The following is a 20,366-nucleotide window of genomic DNA, read 5'->3' as shown; positions in this document are numbered from 1 at the left end:
GTAATTTCAGTGCTGTACAAAACTAAAGCTTTTGTGCCAACGAAGTATTCCCTCCTTCCCCCACAAAAGAGCATGAAATTTTGGAAAGCGGTTCATTACCTTCCTGGAACTTACCTCATTGTAGAAAGACCTGAAATTAAAGGGGCTTCCGTTCCCTATGGGCAGAGACTCGACATAGACTATTTTAGTTCAAGCATCTCTTCCTTTTTGGAAATTAACAGCTCAAGTCTCTATTGATTTAACATGCTGTCCCTGTGATGCAGTGGGGATTTCACACAACTAATGAGGACAGGCCGTTCTGTGATTACTTAACCCTTCCGGTCCTTTGTTTTTCATATTTTCTTTAAAATGAAAACAACTCAAATACAGGAATCTCTTAGAGGGAACAAGACAGAAATCTGCACTTCCTCTTGTATTTTAAATATATATATTAAAATATACTGTCAAAATAAGGGAATTTCAGTCTGTGTCTCTGCAATGTCCTTCTGATTTTTTTGTAAAAGAGCAGGCTCCATGATACATTAGGACAAGAAGCAAGTGACTGGGCAGGGGAGGGAGGGAGGGAGGAATGAATATAGGCCTTCATTTTCTTTCTTGGGTCTCTGTCTCTCTGCCTTAGAGTAAGTCTGGGGCTCTGCTTGCTTGCGATGATATCAGCTTGCTGTGGGTAGAAATTATGATGGTGGACTAAATTAGGAACCATGACCTCAGTGTAGGAAGAAGGAGGAGGAGAAGGAAGGGAGGCCGGAGCTGCTGTTTAAAGTACAGTTAATGGAATAATTGCCAGGATCCATCAGGTACTTTATACAAAATTGAATTGTCAGGGAAGATTCTCCACCCGCCCCCCAACTCTTTTTTATTGAGGAAGAGGCAAAGTCCTTTATACCTCGTGATTTTAAGGGCAAGGAAAGTCTTCCAAATTATGGGGGTGGGGGAGAGATAAAAAAGAAGCCTTATTACCCAGGCCACTTAGCAAATGTTCAATGAGCACCTGCTATGTGCAGAAGCCTGAGCAGGGTGGAGGAGAAACCCCACCCCCATCATGGAATGTGGAGTTGCCTGGGTGGAGAGCTCACTGTGACATCCTGGCTTGGGCCCTGCTTAGACAATGTCTCAGTCTCACACACTATTATAAGTTGGTAAAATTTGTCTCTGGAATCCTCCTCTCTACCCCTACCTTGTCTGGGGTCATTGCTGTGTGGTTGACAGGTATTGCTCTTGTGGCCCCCAACCGGGACTCTTCCCTTTGGTTTGTCTTAGTTCTTTCCTGAGTGGGGTAGTTGAAAGAGCCCTCCCTGGGTGAATTTTGGCGAGTCATTTCACTTCTTGGAGTCTCAACTTTTTCTGTAAATAAGAATAGTAACAACACTAACATTGTGAGGATTAAATTAAATAATGAATGTGAATTAACCACAGCTAATTTTTATAGAGATTGTAGCCTATGACAGGTACTGTGCTGCTAAATGTTCTGTGTACAACATCCCATTTCATCCTTCCAACAGCCAGTCATGGAGGCGTTCTCATCCCCCTTTTACAGGTGAGGAAACTGAGGCTTAGAGAGATTAAGTAACCTGCCCAAGTCACACTGCTAGTTCCTTTAGGTGTTAGGATTTGAATTCAGTTCTGTCTTACTCCAAAGTCCATGCTGGTAACCACAGTGCCCCACTGCCTCTATAAATATCCCTGTAAAATGCTTTGTCAACAGAAGATAATTTTATTAGATACAGCTAATACACAGAACCATTTATTATTTGACAGATTTGAAGGTACCAAAGACCACATCATTTGCATACAAAAAGTGCAGAACAATTAATTTACGTAGAATTGCAGGCTTTTACAGGCGAAAGGGAACTTTGAGATGATCTAGGCTGTGTTGTTCAAACTCTGCTTCTCAGAGGCCCCGTACTGAGCTATGCTTTTATCTGTTTTAAAATTTATTATGATTTCTAAGTAGGATTTTGTCTAAGACTTACTCTTTTCTAATTCACTCACTGTCATTTTACAGTGGCCTTTTGGCGGGGCATTAAGAGATAAAGAGACTCAAGATTTCCTGACTTCTGTGCAGGTATCTCTTTACTCCTCAGGGCTAACTCTTGACACGATGTGTCCAATATAGTAAAGAACTGAGAATATGAAAAATTATAATCAAGAGAGGCTTTTCCAAGGGACTTTCTTAAGAACGCACATAAATCTGGCTGATCTAAGCAAAGGCAGTGAAGGACTCAACAAGTAGAAAGTAATTAGGCATGGTAACAAAAATGAGAAAAAAAGATTTCAAGGGGGGCTTGGAAATGATGTCAGTGATAACTATTATGTTGTTGTCTCCTGTGGGAATAAGCAGATAAATACCATCCAGTGAGGCCCTTAAATTCATTCGTTCATTCAACCATCATTTATGAAACATCTACTGTTTGTCAGGCACTGTACTAGGCAGAGGGACCACAAAGATGAATGTCCCTGCAGTCAAGGGGCTGACTAACTGGAGTGGGAGGTGAGCAGGCATAGGCATTAGTGTGGTGAGAGCAATGATAGAGATTTACAGAGTCCTGGAGATACTTTAAGAAGAGACATCTCATCCTGGCATTAGTGGGGAGAGGATGGTGGTCAGGAAACCCTTCCCAGAAGACGTAACACCTGAGAAGAATTTAAATTAGAGGAAATTGACATGGGAGGACATCGTTCTGGCCTTAAATAGAAGAGAATTTAGGTTTTTTCTTCTTTTTTCTGATGAGGCAGAGATGGGCCATCCAGCAAGCCTCCTTGACCATAAGCCACAAACTGATCAAAACCCTAACCACATTGCCTCAGGGATATTGCTAACTAGAAGTTCTGCTTTCAATTACTATAAATAGTTTCTTTTTACAAAGATGAAAACAGCTATTCTTCAGAATCAGAGCTGGGTGGCATTTTCCTCAGTGATCACTTGGGTCTCATCTCCTTTGGATGATTTCCAAATAAGCGTATGCTGTGGGAGCCATGCTACATATCTACTGGGTACTTGAGAAAATACAAAAATGAAGTGTACTAGTTAGGGAAGGCTAAATTGTTGAAACAAATGGACCCTAAAATACAGTGGCTGAAATCCAGCAGAAGTTTATCACCAATAAATTGGAGAACATTCCAAGTCAGCAGCAGCTCTCTTCCACATGGAGAATTGTAGCTCCAAGCTCCTCCATCTGAGATTCTGCTTCCTTGGGGCCTTGATGTCTATGTTCAGTTAGAGGATGGGGAAATAACGAGTAAACACTTTCTGAAAGAGCTACACCCATGACAGCACATATCATTTTTTCTTGTATTTTATTGGCAAAAATTAGTCACATGGCCACACGCGGTTGCAGGATCTGCTGGGAAATGTGTTTCCAGACTGAGCAGCTGATTTCAAGCACAGCCGTTGATAAGGAAGAAGATTTTGATGGGCAGCTACTGCTTTCATCTTATAAACTGAGAGAAAAGAAATGGATAATCACAGAAAATCTAAGCTAGAAAGTTATTAATAAGAATGGCTCTCACAGGGACTTCCCTGGTGGTCCAGAGGTTAAGACTTCGTGCTCCCAATGCAGGGGGCCCGGGTTCAATCCCTGGCCAGGGCACAAGATCCCACATGCCACAACTAAAAGATCCCGCATGCTGCAATTAGAAGATCCTGCACACGGCAGCGAAGATCCCGCATGCCGCAACTAAGACCCGGCGCAGCCAAATAAATAAATAAATATTTTTTATAAAAGGGTGGGGAGCCACTGCAGAGCCCTGAATGAAGGTGAGGCTCCCCGCCCTGGGAAGACTTTAAAAAAAAAAAAGAAAAAAAAGAAAAAAAGAATGGCTCTCACAAATCAACAAGTGGTACACCTTAAAGTTACACAAGGTTATATGTCAATTATACCTCAATAGAGCTGGGAAAGAAGAAAAGCATGCTTCTTAGCTCCAGAGCATTTTATAGTCATTCGCTTGGTAATATCAAAGGATTTATCAACCCTTTCAAGTGGGTCCCCAACAAGGGTCCTCCTGCCCAGTGTCATTGGAGCCAATCGAACAAGACCAAGCTTGGTTCAAAGCAAAGTTCTATCCTTTAATCAAAGAATGGAGAGGTGCAGTCTTGCGCGCTAGAGCAAACGCTCTCAGGACAGGCCGTGGGCGTGGGCGGGGCTGCTTCACAGGGAGCTTGGCAGTGGGGGAACGGAAGGGAGTGGAGTTCCCGCAGGGAGTGGGCGGAGGGGTTGGCGGAGCCGGGCGCGGTGCCGGGTGCAGCGTCTCTGCACACGGCCTGCCACCGCCATCTTGAATTGGGTGTAGTTCGCGGCTTCTGCACACGGTGCCGAAGCGAAGTGTGGGGTGCAGCCACGTGGCACCAGGATCTCTGGTCTGAGGTGCCGGGGGCAGGGCTTCTGCACACGGCACCCTGTGAGCAAGTGAAACCAGACTAAGCACAAAGGAAAGGAAAAAAAAAAGGTTAGACTTTATTTTATTACCCAGATTCTATTTTTATTTCCTGAGTATTGTTAATGGGCTTTGCCAGTGACACCTGCCTGCTTTCTTACAAGCGTCAGAAAAAAAGCCTCTTCATAAATGGAAAACACAGGGCCGCAGCCACAACCAGGTGATTGCTTGTTGGTTAAAACGCTGATTAGTTTAAAAATATTTAAGGAATCTAACAACTAGGTAGATAATATCAACAGCAGTAAATCATGAGCAACTGTCAGATTTTTCCAGTCAGAGCAATTTAGTAATACTACAAATATTTTTCAATGCCTTTCCTGCACTGAATACTTTGGAGTGATATAAAAAAAGACGTTGTCATTTGAAAATTTAAAAAATATATGTGTGTGTATATGTATGTATAAATGACGATTGAAATAGGAGTGATAATAGCCCAATGATACTACTGATTGCCAAATGGATTGCACAGAAGAAAAATGTAGGTATGGTCAGAAGCATGGAGAAAGCAGGATTTGGGCAAAGTCTCGAAGTGCATGTGAAATGTTCATAGGCGTAATGGATAGGAAGGCATTATGTATGTGAAAGTTCCAGAAATAAAAGAGAACAGAGAGAAGATTGTGGATAAAGAAATGGATGACGTTGAGTCATTATGGTGGTGATTCTCTATGAATGGGGTGAGGGTGGGCAAAATAGGAAGCAGTCTTCTCCCTATGGACAGAAATGAGGCAGAAAGTTGTGTGTGTTGCTTTAACAGCTCCCCAAGTAATGCTCTTATACGTCTTCACTGAAACATTTTGAAATACTATTTAAATATGTTATATTCGTTTATTGAAAATATTTTGCTTTTGTTTAAACCTGGAGTGGACTTCAAGTTTTGAAGCACCTGAAAAATCTTTCAAACAAAAATTAAGATTCCACTTAGTATAACCGTAACTGGTACACTGTGCTTAATAAGTGGCCAGTTGATTATTGAATTGATAGACACCTTAAGGTAGGTTTACAGAATAACATGGGATAGGCAGAATTCTAAAGGTATCCCTCAAGATTCCTGTCCCTGATTATTCAGTCAAAACTAATATAAGTAGTGGTGTGAAGCAGCTATAATTATGGTCCCAAATTAGTTGCCCTTAAGATAGAGAGCCCTTTAAAAGCAGAGCTTTTTCTCTGGTCGGTAGCAGAAGAAGCAGAGATTCGAAGTGTAAGGACTCAGTGTACCATGGCTGACTTTGAAGATGGAGGAGGCCATGTGAGAAGGAAGGTGGGTGGTCTCTAAGAGCAGACAGTGGCCCCTGGATGACAACCAGCTGCCAGACACTAGATTCTACCAACAAGCCAAATTAAGTTGGAAGCAGATTGTTTCCAAAAGCCTCCAGAAAAGATCCCCACCTGGCCAGCGCTTTGATTTTGACCTTGTGATACTCTAAGCTGAGAGCCCAGTTGAGCCTGCCCAGTCTTTTGTCCTACAGAACTAAGAGCTAGTAAATAAATATTGTTTTGAGCTGCTAAATTTGCAGCGATTTGTTACATAGCAATAGAAAACTAATACGAACAGATACCTGAATTCAATTGAGCAGAGGTTGTACACTTCAAGACTCAGCTCCAATCCTCTGTGAAAACTTCCCTGATCACCCCAGAGTGATCCTTTTCTCCTCTTTAGTCCTAATGGACTTTGTTTTTATCATTTCGGAGTTAGATATCACAGTATTGCCTGGCACTTTGTGTACATGACCTTTTTATGTCCCTAGATGGTAAGCTCCTTGATGGCAAGGAATCCAGTCTTTATGGTTCTGCTTCTAAGAGTATGGGAGCATAGGAGGAGGTGGTAGGCAAGTCTGATTGTCAAGAATTTTCTACCAACAAAAGCAAATGAAATGTTCTTGAGAAAGAGCAAGAAGCTATCGTTTTCTCTCAATAAGTAAGAACCTGAGACAACATTCAGCTGCTAGGATGAAGGTTACGGATCTCCTGTGACTGCCAGCCTGACCAGGTCCTATCGCTATATAATGGGCAAACCAGAATGACTAGTCTGACTCATAAAGGTATAATTGAGACCCTTCTAGTTATGAGTCTGTTTTATTCTTAGTGCCAGTTATTACTCCATAAACATCACTTCATCCAGTCCCTGTCGGCTGCTGAGGCTGTGACCATGGCAGGGTGGTAAGCCCTGACTTGAAAATTATTGATACAACGTTCTTTTCTTAGGTAATCACATGAAGGCAGTCTTACCAGCTTCCAGGAGCAATATCCTTTATTTCTTTTTCTATAAATTTATTTTTTATTTTTGGCTGTGTTGGGTCTTCGTTGCTGCGCGTGGGCTTTCTCTAGTTGCGGCGAGCGGGGGCTACTCTTCGTTGTGGTGTGCGGGCTTCTCATTGCCGTGTCTTCTCTTGTTGCGGAGCATGGGCTCTGGGCACGTGGGCTTCAGTAGTTGTGGCGCGTGGGCTTAACTGCTCCGTGGCATGTGGGATCTTCCCAGACCAGGGCTCGAACCTGTGTCCCCTGCACTGGCAGGCGGATTCTTAACCACTGCGCCACCAGGGAAGCCCAGCAATATCCTTTATTTCTGAGAAACTCTCTCATGCATATGTATTTCTAATACGAGTGGATTTTATCCTTTTATCAATACCTTTATGCGTGACCCACTAATGTAAATAACAAATTTTAAAAGCACCCAGCACATTTTATACACCTGTAGACTGATTCTGTAACGAGTTAGCAACGTTCTTACATAGTTCAGGAAGAAAATGTCTGCTCCAGATCAGAGAATTAATTTTTCCTTCATTCCCCCATAGGTAGGAAAGGAAGAATGATCCTCTTTTGAGGTGCCCTATAGTGCCAGAAGGAGTGATCAGACAATGCCTGAAATAGAAGAGTTTTGCTTGGGACCAGTGTTTAACCTGAGGTTATAATGCCTGGTTTTAGGAAACTGTCATGACATTCAATGGTGATTTTATTTGTTAAGTTTCAGAAACTAAAGCAAACACAGGTTTAAATTTTTTTTCAGATAAAAAAGATTTTAAAATTTACTAGCAATATATTTACTGGACTTTCTCAGCCTCATGCTGTAATTGTCTTTTTATTTTTAGACTGATCTGTCTACCCATTTTCCAGTTTTTGCAGTAATTCAGAAAGTATCCTAAGCTCTGCCTACTCAGTCACCCCTCCCCCCCACCACATTCAAGTTCAAATCCAGGATGTTCTACCTCCAAAATATCTTTCAAAAACATTCTCATTTCTCCATCTTTATCCTCAGTGCCTTGGTTAAGGTCCCCAGTCTCCCAGACGGTCTTTCCTGAAAACTAGACCTTGAATTATTTTTATAAAACAACAATCTAGTCACGTCATTCACTGTTTTGCTTAAAATGTTCTGTCCCGCCGCCAGAGTATACTTCAAACTCCTGAGCCAGACGGGTTGTATCTTTGCCTGCTTTACTAGCCTTACCTCCTGCCTTCACCCACATCCTTTACTTCTTCAGTGTTTCTCAAAATGCTGTCCTTGCACCATCCCCAAGAAAATACCACTTATTGGGAATTCCCTGGTTAGGACTCCACGCTTTCACTGCTGAGGGTGAGGGTTCCATCTTTGCTAGGGGAAGTAAGATCCTGCAAGCTGTGTGGTGCGACCAAAAAAAATCCTGGGTCCTGTCTGAGGTCTATAGAATCAGAAACCGTGAGGTACGGGGCCAGAAATATGCATTGTTAAACTCTGGGTTGATTCTCAGGCGACATGAAGAATTCGGTAACTGCCAGGAGCATTTGCCAACTACTTGTTCAGTGTCCCACATTCTCTCCCCTACATGCCTTTACCTTGTGCTGTGTGACACACACACACACACACACACACACACACACAGTTTTTTTTGCCTGGCTGAGTTTGGACTCTGCTTCTAAATTAGTTCTAAATCTTCCTTAAGAGTCACCTATGGCAAACCTTCCTTGACGCCCCTAGGCTGACTGAAGAGCTAACCTCTGTATTGCCCTTAAGGCATACAAGTGCAATTTATTATTGTTGCTGCTGGTTACTTGTCTATTTCACTGCCAGGTGAGCTGTTTACAAATAAGTGCTGTTTCTTTCACCTGTGTCCCCAGAGCCAGAGTCCTGGGAACGTAGTTAGTGGTCCCTAATAAGTATTTGTGAATGTATGAATAAATAAATGCACAATTTTAAGATCTTATTAAGAAAACATAATTACCATAAAAAAGATAAAAATTTTAAAAACCTGGGAGTATGATTAATCCAGATGATCATGTCTGGGAAAATTGATTAAAAAAAGACAAAGAAAGAAAACATAATCTGATATAGAGCAAAAAATTAAAAGAGCTTTTAAAACTCAAGGAATTTTGCTTTTCTCTGGTAGATAGTCATTGGTTGTGACTCATAGCATCAATGATTCCAATAGCTATCACTGATAGATTGCCCTGTTATAGATGAAAATTCCTGCTTCTCTGAACTGTTTATTTCTTCCTGATGATGTCTGAGTTTGGATGCCCTGTGCTATAGAAAGCATAGAGGAATCTGGGAGTTGGACAGTCCTGCCAAATACTAGCTGTATAATTTCAGGCAAATTGTTTTTCTCTGAGTCTCCTTCCTTATTATGTAAGTCAGAGAAGACTTTCTGCATATGCCCAGAGGGAATAATACATGTACTCATAGAGGGAAAATGGGATGTAATGAAATAAAATGTGTAAGACATACTAGGTAGTGAAAAAAATTATTATTCTCTTTATAGTAAGAAAAAAACCTAGATTGTTTCTGAGTTTCTGTTGTATGTCAAGTATTTTATTAGATATTGGGGAGGGAAGAGGAATGCAAAAAATAGAGAGTGCATATACCTTCTAGTTCAAGAGATAGTGTTTTGAAAGAGCTTACAATATACTGAGGATTATAAATAAACTAAAAAATCTATTTAATTTTTATAGAAAGAAAAAAGAACTCAGCTACAAGGAGACTGCTAGTTGTTCTCCAGAATCCAGTCTCTCCTTATTCTACAGTGGTAGAACCCCTAATTTTAAGCCAAGTATGTTGCCACCTGGAAAAAAGACTGCATTTCCCAGCCTCCCTCACTGTTAGATGTGACCGTGTACCTGAGTTCTGGCTAATGGTATATGCATAAATATAGTGTGAGAAAATTCCAGGAAGCATTCTTAAAAAGAGGTAGCCTGCTACTTCCTTCCATTTTCTCCTTTCTGCTGATGGACTGGGACTTTGGTAATTGGGGATAGACAAGTCAGCTTGGGTCATAGTGTAGAAGCTGCATATTGAGGCTGGAGAAGAAGCAAAATTCAAGGAGCTTGGCTCCTGATGGTCCCATGATGCCATCATGCCAGCCCTAAATTGCCTACGTTTATTTGAGGCACAAATAAACTTTAATGCACTGGTGTTTGGGGCTTTCCTTCATTCACAGCTGAAGTTTATCCTAACTAACACAAACTAATACTAACTTACAAAACTTCAAGCTGCTTTTAAGTTTTTAATGGAGAAAGGCTTATGTATAGTAAGTGGAAACAATGCAGAAGGCAAAATTGTGTATGTGTACACATAGAAGATACATAGGAAGGAAATATACCAAATTATTAACTTGTTGGTTTAGGATGGTAGAATAATGGGTAGGTTCTTTCCTGTTTCATATTTCTCTGTACTTCCCCAGTTTTTTTATCTGAACAATTTTTATTTTTAATTTCATTTTTATTTTATATTGGAGTATAGCTGATTTACAATATTGGGTTAGTTTCAGATGTACAGCAAAGTAATTCACTTATATATATACATATATCTGTTCATTTTCAGATTCTTTTCCCATATAGGTTATTACAGAATATTGAGTAGAGTTCCCTGTGCTATACAGTAGGTCCTGTACTTTCCCAATTTTTAATTAAAAAATCATATTTTCAACGGATATACATTTGAGCTCAGTTGGCAGCAACCACTATACATATCTAGTGTTTTTTATCCTCTAGTTTCTAAAATTTTACATTATTCTTATATCTATAGGAGAGAATAGCATTGTGATTGAGTCAGTTCTGGGTTCAGTATTGTTTTTCAGCTGTTTGAACCTGGCAAATTACCTCTCTAAGCCTCAGTTTCTTCATCTGTTAGTTGGGCATTATAATTTTACCTATTTCATAGGATTATGGCCTGAAATAAATAAGGTAGTGGATATAAAATCATGTAGCACCATGCATATAGTAAGCAGTCAATAAACCCTATATAATATTGTTATTATATCTATTTATATATGTTGATTGAGTCTACTTGCTGGCATTTTCATTAGCCACCTAATCTCAGTATATTATAGCTTACTTAGCTATGTATGACCTTATTACTAGAAATTTATGTTGTCCTCAACTTTTCGTTGGTAGATAAGGTAGACTCAAATGATCCAAGAGGGGAAGCTCTCCCAGGCAGGATGATCATGGATAAAAACGAAGATGACAATCTATGATTTGATTTAAAAAAACTACAGCATTTAAAATTATTACTGTTTCAGAGAATCTGGAACATAATTATTGCTAACAGTTTATCAAGTGGCTGACAACAAATGATATAGTGTGTCAACAAATGGATATTAATTTGTTCTGAATTGAAATTAGTTTTGGTGGAAGCAAGAAAACCTGTTTTCAAAGAAGACAACGAGCTAAAGAAGTGTGTGTTTGTGTGTGTGTGTGTGTGTGTGTGTGTTGGAAGGGGTGGGATGATTATTGAAGGATGGTCTTGAGGGATAGTCTGAAGAGCTGGGATTTGATACCAGAAGTGTTCTTGAATATGAATTCAAGTAGTGAGTTTTTCAATTTTCCTTAATATTCCCTAAGGATGGTCAAGAGATTATTTTCATTGGAAATTATATTTTAACAGAAGTGTAAAGTAATACATGCTCAATGATGAAAGCAAAACCATAAAAGAAATCTCAAGAGGGTTGAAGTAACACAAGGAAACAAATCAGCGTGTATTTTTTTAAACAATGGAAAGAATTCACATTTACTTGTAATTAAATACTAATAAAACCCTGTATTCCACGGGGGATAAATAGATCTGTTACTACTCTGATTAAGAGACAATCTGGGGAATTCCCTGGTGGTCTAGTGGTTAGGATTCGGTGCTTTCACTGCCATGGCCCGGGTTCAATCCCCCCGTTGGGGAACTAAGATCCTGCAAGACGCATGGCCCGGCCAAAAAAAAAAAAAAAAAGAGACAATCTGGATCATTGGGGAACTATATTTGTTTTAACCAGATCCCAAAATAAATTAGTTTTGTGACAGAGGAATAGTGTTCACCCTATATTCTATATGCTTCCCTATATTTCCCAGCTTCCTTTTGCTGTCAGGTTATGGCCATGTGGCTAGTCCCTCCCAGGAGCCTGTGAGCACAAATGATGTGTATAGGTTCCTTCTGTTCTGCAATGGGGAGTAGTGGGGATTGAACCACTTACTGAGATGGCGGTGTCACAAGAGATGGAGCCTGGTTTCCTGAGTCACCAAATGGAGGAGAGCTTCATCAACCTTCTTTGAAGTTTGAGTAAGAAATAAACTTTTTTTTTTTGGATGCGTTGGGTCTTAGTTGGGGCATGTGGGATCTTTCGTTGCAGCTTGCGGGCTTCTCTCTAGTTGTGGAGTGCAGGTTTTCTCTCTCTAGTTGTGGTGCGCGGGCTTAGTTGCCCCACGGCATGTGGGGCCTTAGTTCCCCAATCAGGGATGGAACCTGTGACCCCTGCATTGGAAGGCAGATTCTTTATCACTGGACCACCAAGGGAGTCCCCAGAAATAAACTTTTTATTGTGTTAAGTCACTATATCAGTTTGCTAGGGCTGCCATAACAAAACACCACAGACTGGGTGGTTTATACTATAGAAATTTATTTTTTCATAGTTCTGGAGCATAGAAATCTAAGCTAAGGTACCTGGCAGGTTTGGTGTCTTCTGAGGCCTCTCTCCCTAGCTTGCAGATGGCCACCTTCTTGCTGAGTTCTCACATGACCTTGTGTCTGTGTGGGCACATCCCTGCTGTCCCTTCCTCTTCTAAGGACACTAGTCATATTGGATTAGGGCCCCCCATCCTAAAAGCCCCATATTAACTTAATTACTTATCTTTAAATACTTATCTCCAAATACTGTAGGTTGGAACTTCAAATATGAATTTAGGAGGAGGACACAATTCAGCCTCTAACAGTCACTGCAGTTTTGGGATTTACTTTGTCATCACAGCATGGAATAGCTTATCGTGATCAAAACAGTTTTCCTGGGAACAGGAATGAAGATGTGTTTGTTTTGAACATACAAATTTATGTTTATATATGAGGATGTGTGTTGGCATAGGTGTGGGTATGTGTATGTGTGCTGTGCAGAACGTTACAACCTGTGAATGAGTTACGTGGTACCAAGATATTGTTCACTCATCCTTGAGATAGCTAGGCAGGTCCTGGGAGGTAGGAATCTCTAGACTACTCAACTTAGGTCATGAGCAGCCCCCTCTGTTCACCGAGTGTATCATACAAATATTATCTTCTATGTATGTAATGGTTTTTAAAAAATTTCAAAGTACTTTTACACACTACGAATAATTATATACCATGTCAACATAAATATTTTATGAATGTCCCCTATTTTATGGAATACAGGGAAAATTTATTGATAACCTAAGTGCCAAGCACTGTTCTAAATTCACTATTCTAATACATAAAACTCGAAATGAGTTATATATATTAGCTCATTATATTCTCAAAATAACCCTACAAAATAACTCTACAAAACTATTAATATCCCATTTTACAGATGAGGAGACTGAGGCACAGGTGGGTTAAAGACTTGCCCATTTACGAAGATGGTAAAAAGTAGAGCTAGAATTTGAACCTAGGCATCCTGTCTCTAGTCTTTCTGGTGCAGCACTTATAGCTGTTGACAATTTCAAGCAAAAAAAAAATTTTAGTGAATGAATTTCATAGTTGAATTTTGGAATTTGCTTTTTTCCCCCTTATGTCTAACAGGCAGTGATTGAATCAAGTTTACCCCTTTGATGCCTTTGAAGAGTGGTTATTTTGCTTTGTAACAAAATTAAATCCTTGCTCTGAAAAACGATGTACTCCAAGACATGAGTAAGCACAGTGTAAGCTGAAGATCAATGCCATAATTCCAATCAATTCAATTCGGCAAAGTATTTGTTGAGTAACTACTATGTGCTAGGCTTTGTGTTGTGTGCATGGAATACAGTAAAGACTAAGATGACACTGTTCCTTGCATAATAGCCACCGTTACAGAGGGGTTTATGGTATTTTCCTCAAATGTGTTACTGAAGAAAAAGTTAAGGGCCATAGGGGTTTAGATCTCTATTGAGCTACTAAGGAGAGCTAAGAAATTAAAATGGAGAATTTAAAAATATTTATTCATTCATTTAAAATGTAATAAACCCATTATATGTTAACAAAATATATTTTATGAAAAATAATTATTTCCAAAAAAAAAAAATCCAGTGAGAAAAGTGACATTTGATTTGTTTTTTTATTTGTTTGGCTGATTTCCATAATGTCATGCTTAATAAAAAACAGATTCTCTTATTTGCTTCTCATATTTGCATTCAGTTTGTTGACGTATGTTGTTTGGGTTGAAACACATGAAGAAAATCTAACCTCACACAGGTAGTTGGGAAAGGAGGAGAATTTTTAACAGTCTTTTCAGATGATTATGGACAGTCTTTGATAGTACACCAAAACTTGACAAGTTGTAGTTTCTTAAAGGTTAGTTGGAATCTAAAAGCTGGCCTTTTCATATGCTGTTATATTAAAATCAATTTATCTATCTCACACTTTGAATGGACATTTTACCTATGCATGATTTTATAACATCATGCATTATCATTCAGAAGATATTGAATGATAACTTCCGTGAATTTATGCAGATCTTCCAAATGTTGACACATATTATACAAACCAAAAAAAAAAAAAATCACATTCTTTAATATTACCACTGATCTCATTGGCAAGGTCTTTAAACACTGGGAAGCTGTCAAGTTCGCAGTGTCAGATACAAGGTTCCTAAAGCTTGAAAGCTCAAATTTATCACTGGCAACAAATACTGTCAGTTGTTTTCCTTGAAGTGACAGACCCACTTTGTTCATTTTTGAGAAAATGTCTACCAAATACCCAAGTTTGAATAGCTATAATTTGTTTACCAGTCATTCTTTTAAGTCAAAATGGTGTTCAATGAAAAAAGCAGTTAGTTCAGCTTGTAACTCAAGGAACAAGTGCTTTTCCTCATAGCCCCCTATTTCAGTATGCCGCACAAGGGCTTTATGTGTACTTCCCATTTCATCACAGATATTAAAAAGACATGTACTCAAGGGTCAAGACTGAATAAAATTGAGATGTTTAATTTTCATCAAGAACATTCTTAAGTGAAAATGGCATCTGAAATTTAATTTATTTTTTTGTTTGTTTACTGCTAGTGCTTGGCAGAGAACAATATAATGGCTATTATTACAGTTTGGTGCAAATGCTTTCATTTATGTTAAGGCACCAGGAGTTGTACCCACCATTGCTTTTGTAGCATCAGTGCAAATGTCAACATAATGAAAAAGGTAAATAATAGTTAGTGTTATTAGGAAGATAGTTTTGACCTTGTGGACCTCATGAAACGGTTTTGGTGACCCCAAGGGGTAGGCAGACCACAGTTTGAGAACCACCATCACAGAAAATAACCATATTTCCTCACAAAGAATCTTTAACATCTGAAACAGAATGCTGAAGTAGAACACTGATTATGATATATGCCTTTTTAATAGGGCAACTACTATAAAAATCACATAATGGGAAAACAATATGATTTAGGACTAATTTAGATTTTCTAATATGCTTAAAAACAAACTTCGGGTCAAAAGTTTAAAGACTTTAAAATTAGCTTAGCTAATTATATTTTTGTTTTCAAGCACTAAAAGATCTGTCAGTGAGATAGTTTTCTCTCTCCTGTTACTTATTCTCTAAAAAATAATTACATTAATGGGAAAGTATCTGAAAAGGCATTTCTCCAAAGAAGATACACAAATGGCCAAGAAGAATATGAAAAGATACTCAACATCATTAGTTATCAAGGATATACAGGTCAAAATCACAATGAGATACCACTTCACACCCACTAAGATGGCTAGAAATAAAAAAGCCAGATACTAACAAGTATTGGTGAAGATGATGAGAAAGTGGAACCCTCATATACTGCTTATGAGAATGTAAAATGGTCCATCTACTTTGGAAAACAGTCTGGGAGTTCCTCAAACAATTAAACATAGAATTTCACCAAGAGAAACAAAAACATGCCTACACAGAAACTTGTATATAAGTTCATAGCAGCATTATTTATAATAGCCAAAAAGTGAAAACAACCCAAATGTCCATCAACAGACAAATGAATAAACAAATGTGATATATCCATACAATGGAATATTATTTGGCCATAAAAAAGGAATGAAATACTGATATATTCAACAATATGGATGAATCTTGAAAACATTATGCTACCTGAAAGAAACCAATCACAAAAGACTACATATTATATGATTCCACTTACATGAAAGTTCAGAATAGGAAATCTATGGAGATGGAAAGTTGATTAGTGGTTACTTGGAGTGTAGGGGTGAGGAGTTTGCAGGGGTAGATGAGTGATAGGGGTTTCTCCCTGAGATGAAAATGTTCTAAAATTGACTGTGGTGATGACTGCACGTATCTGTGAATATCCTAAAAACCATTGAACTATACACTTTAAATGGTGAATTGTATGGTATGTAAATTATATCTCAATAAAGCTGTTCCCTGCCCCCCCAAATCAACTACATTATAGAAAAAAATTAACCATATGAAAAATTTTTAGATAATTTTATAGAGGGGGAGACTAAAGCCCCAGAGGGAGGGGTGATTGACCTAAACTCACTCAAAAGCTAGTACTAGAACCCAGGTTTCTGGTTTCTGCAATAGAATGCATTTCATCCCCCAGAATAGTATTACAATACCCCTTTCACTTCTGGGAAGAAAATTCCAATGATCATACCAAATGCATTCAAACTGGAGTCAGCCTAAGAGGTAAAAAGAAAGTATCTACTAGAAAAGTACTCTATCTACAATTCTGCTCTGAATAATGTCACCCTTTGTGGAAAGAAATGGGAAAATGAGCAGAATAAGAGAGGAGAAATAGAATTTACCTTCTTGGTTTAAACACTAGACCACTTATGGGCAGGCTTGTAAGTAGTCACACTAGTTGCACAGGCTTTTGCCAGCTCCTTTAAAAATAGCTATTCATAAAAACAGTAAACACAAAATGTAGCACAAACGTTTTTGTAGGTTCACGGACTAGTAAATATCATACCCCTTCATGGTCAAGCATATTGTAGTGGACAGCTTGGTGCTTGTCTCACAAATGATTTGGTTCCAGTGCTAGGCAGAGCTATAGGGATGCCTCTGATTTGTGTAACACTTTTGAGTTTCAACCTGCTTTTACATAGTATCCCTTCTGATGCTTGCAACAGCCCTGTGAAATCAATAGGGTAGGTATTATTAGCCCCATTTTGCAAATAGGAAACTATTTTCAGGTAAGTAGGACAAGGTTTTGTTAATCATCCTCATTTTATGAATGAGGAGTCTTATTTTACACAAGCAGCATGATATAAATAGCTGCAAGAGAGAACTTAAACTTGTAGCTGGTACATGAAAATTTGGGAACTATTTAAAACTGGAGAACAAGGTAACAGTGTACACCAGGGATACTCATGGAAATGACAAATTTATTGGTGCTTTATATTTATGACTTCCATAAACTACTTTTAAACGGATCAGACCCTGAACTTGCAAGCCCTGATATGCTATAGAATGATTGACGGTGCTGCCTCCTTGCACAGCTTCAGGGGACACCATTCACATGGAGGTGACACCATCCCCATAGCATTAGACATTAGTGGTAGGTGTCCTGTGGAATTAAATCAGATTCCTAAATTAGAGATGCTATGTAGATATCACAGACATGAGTCAGGCAAATCTCAAGGTCCATCACAAATCCCACCTCCTCCATGAAATCTGCCCCAATATTCTGTCCTAGCAGTCCATTATATGCATTGTATATTTTGGTATTTCTTTATATTTCATTTCATTTTATTAATTTTTTTCATTTTTAAAGACACATTGTTGTCTTTCTAATCTTACAATCAATACATGTTCATTTCAGACAATTAGGAATACATAAAATCATAAAGTAAATAATAATTAACATCCATAATCTTCATCCCTTAGAGATAACCACCATTAGCCTTTTGATGCATTTCCTCCCATTTCCCCTCCATTTTAACTATAATTTATCTTTTTATATTATTCTTCCATGTTTCATCTTTAAGTATTTGACCCCTGTAAGTTTTATCTTCTTCAAAATATGGTAACTCTTTGAGGATAAAAACCATATTATTTTCTACTTCTTTATGCTCTACACTTTCTTATGCATAGTGATAAGTACAGTAGTCAATAATTCAATTGAATTAGTTTATCTTCAATAATTTGAGTCGTTTGGTATTATAGGTACAGTGAAGAATATAAGTAAATCTACAAATGTATCAGTTATTCCATGAATAATAGTTCCCTTTGAATTTACTAAATTACTTACATTTCATGTATATAAGTTTTTGTTTGTTTGATTGTTAGTTTTGGTTAAACTTGGGAGATTTTATTTACTTGCCCACATCACCAATCATGGATATGAGTGGCTAAGGCTTCTATCTCCTCAGGAAAACACAGCACAATTGAGTGATCACAACCTTTGGAGAACTTCAGTCTTTGGTTGCAGCATTTAAGAGCTCCTGGTTTTGGTCCCACAAGCCCTTTTTGAAGTGACCTATGTATTTTTTTTTTTTTCTGTGTTGGGCGTTCGTTGCTGCGCGCGGGCTTTCTCTAGTTGCAGCGAGTGGGGGCTACTCTTCGTTGTGTTTCGCGGGCTTCTCATTGTGGTGGCTTCTGGTTGCAGAGCATGGGCTCTAGGCACGCAGGCTTCAGTAGTTGTGGCACGCGGGGTCAGTAGTTGTGGCGCACAGGCTTAGTTGCTCTGCGGCACGTGGGATCTTCCCAGACCAGGGACCAAACCCGTGTCACCTGCATTGACAGGCGGATTCTTAACCAGTGCGCCACCAGGGAAGTCCCTATGTTGTGTTTTGATGTTGGGATTATTGCCTGAAATCTTTTTGCTTCTTTTGATGAATCACATGGAAAACAAATTTGAATTCTGTTTATTAATGCTATTAAGTTTCAAGTGCCAACTTCTGGTAGAACAAATACCCAATCATTTGAACTGTTAAAAGATAAATTGAGGCATATTAAAAATTTTAAGAGTTTATTTGAGCAAAAATCAGTTTAAATCAAATCACCAAACTGGAAAGTGCTCCACCAACAGGAGCTAGGGGAAAGATTTTACAGAGAAGAAGGAAGCAAAGCAAGGAGATTATTTGATGGGCTATAGCTTAAGCATTCACTTTACTTGGGAAAACCTTATTGGCTGTTTGTGATCGGTTGTCCTTAGATTTTAATTTCTTAACCTTGAGAAATTTACAGGATTGGGTTTGGTTTGCTTATGTAATGCCACTAACACATTAGAACCATCTCAGTTTAATGAACTCCTTTTTAATTAATTTAACAATTGCTATATCTGGATTGCATTTTCTAAGAAAGAAAATATTATGTAGCTCATAATTCCAAATAGTTAATCTAAAAGTTAGGGCTTTAAGGAAAAGTCTAAAATAATTTATAGCAAATAATTATTAAAAAAAAAATCAGGGGTTGACTTCAGATGCATATAATAGAAACTTGACTACAGTAGTAGCTTAACCAAATAGGAATTTAATTTTCAAATAGCAGGAAGTCTAGAAGCAGGTAGTGTTGCCAGCTTTAACAAATAAACATACAGGGCATCTAGTTACATTTGAATTTCAGATAAACAGTTTTTTAGTATAAGTGTCCCATGGGACAAATGTTAACTGGACAGCATTCATTTTATTTGGCATTCATAGAAGCAAGCTGTTTAGGGCTGGTGCAGCTGCTCAAGGATGTCAGCAAGTTCCTTCTAGCATCCTACCCTACTGTCCTTTCTTTGTGGCTTTTGTCTTCATGGTTGTAAGATGGATACTGTACCTCCAGGCATCAAATCCATGTTCTAGGCAGGAAGATTGGGGGAAAGAAAAATGGAGAATACAGTAGTCCTAAACCAACTGAGTCTGATCCTTTGAAACAGGAAAACAGTAGCTTCTCTGGAAACTCCATCTTGTAGACTTTACTTATATTTTATCCCCCAGAACTGGGTTGCCTGGCCACTCACTGCTAGCCGCAGAGATGACCAGGGAAGTGAATATTTTTAATTGGGTACTCTGCCACTCTGAACAAATTTGATTTTCACTAGGAATGAAGAAGAGAAGGGTAGACATAGGATAGGCAACATGCGATATCTGCAATGAAAGGTAAAAGTAATTTTCAATGACTATTTTGAATTTTATTTTGACCACACAGATATGCATGGTGAATTTGGAAGGTGAAAGAAACTCAAAAAGTAGAATTTCCCATTGTTAGTCTTAACTAGTCTTAGGGTCCTCTACCTTCCTGAGAAATTATCGCCCATAGATTTAAGAATAGCCTTAACTCTAGCAAATTAGTGGGAAAAGCTAAAGAGACTGCTGGTAGTTTGACTCAAAAATGGAAATGGGGTCCCTAGAGCCATGCCCCAAAGACTATAGCAAGGAAAGTGTGTCTCTTGCTGTAAGATGCATACTGATTATGTTAACTTACTGAAGTCTATTAAAAGAAATTCATCTAAAATAGCAATAGTGAATCCTATCTCCATAGGCCAAAAACTCTTAAACCTGATAGAACAATTGTCCTCTCATCCAACACAATTTTACAATGAGGTTTTCTCCCTTATCTAAAGTGATTTTCTTAC

At 38.6% G+C, this 20,366-nt stretch overlaps 1 non-coding gene across 1 annotated transcript; it reads right to left on the bottom strand.

The window, feature by feature from the left end:
- Positions 1-18,158: 18,158 nt before the first annotated feature.
- LOC118906572 lies at positions 18,159-18,283 on the bottom strand. The gene has a single exon (XR_005022552.1). It is a non-coding gene; the product is annotated as a small nucleolar RNA SNORA25 (small nucleolar RNA).
- Positions 18,284-20,366: the final 2,083 nt, after the last annotated feature.

Source organism: Balaenoptera musculus, chromosome 13 (assembly GCF_009873245.2).
Source record: "Balaenoptera musculus isolate JJ_BM4_2016_0621 chromosome 13, mBalMus1.pri.v3, whole genome shotgun sequence".
Taxonomy (NCBI): Eukaryota; Metazoa; Chordata; class Mammalia; order Artiodactyla; family Balaenopteridae; genus Balaenoptera; species Balaenoptera musculus.
The sequence above is the reverse complement of the archived record's forward strand: the minus strand, read 5'-3'. Positions and strand labels throughout refer to the sequence as shown.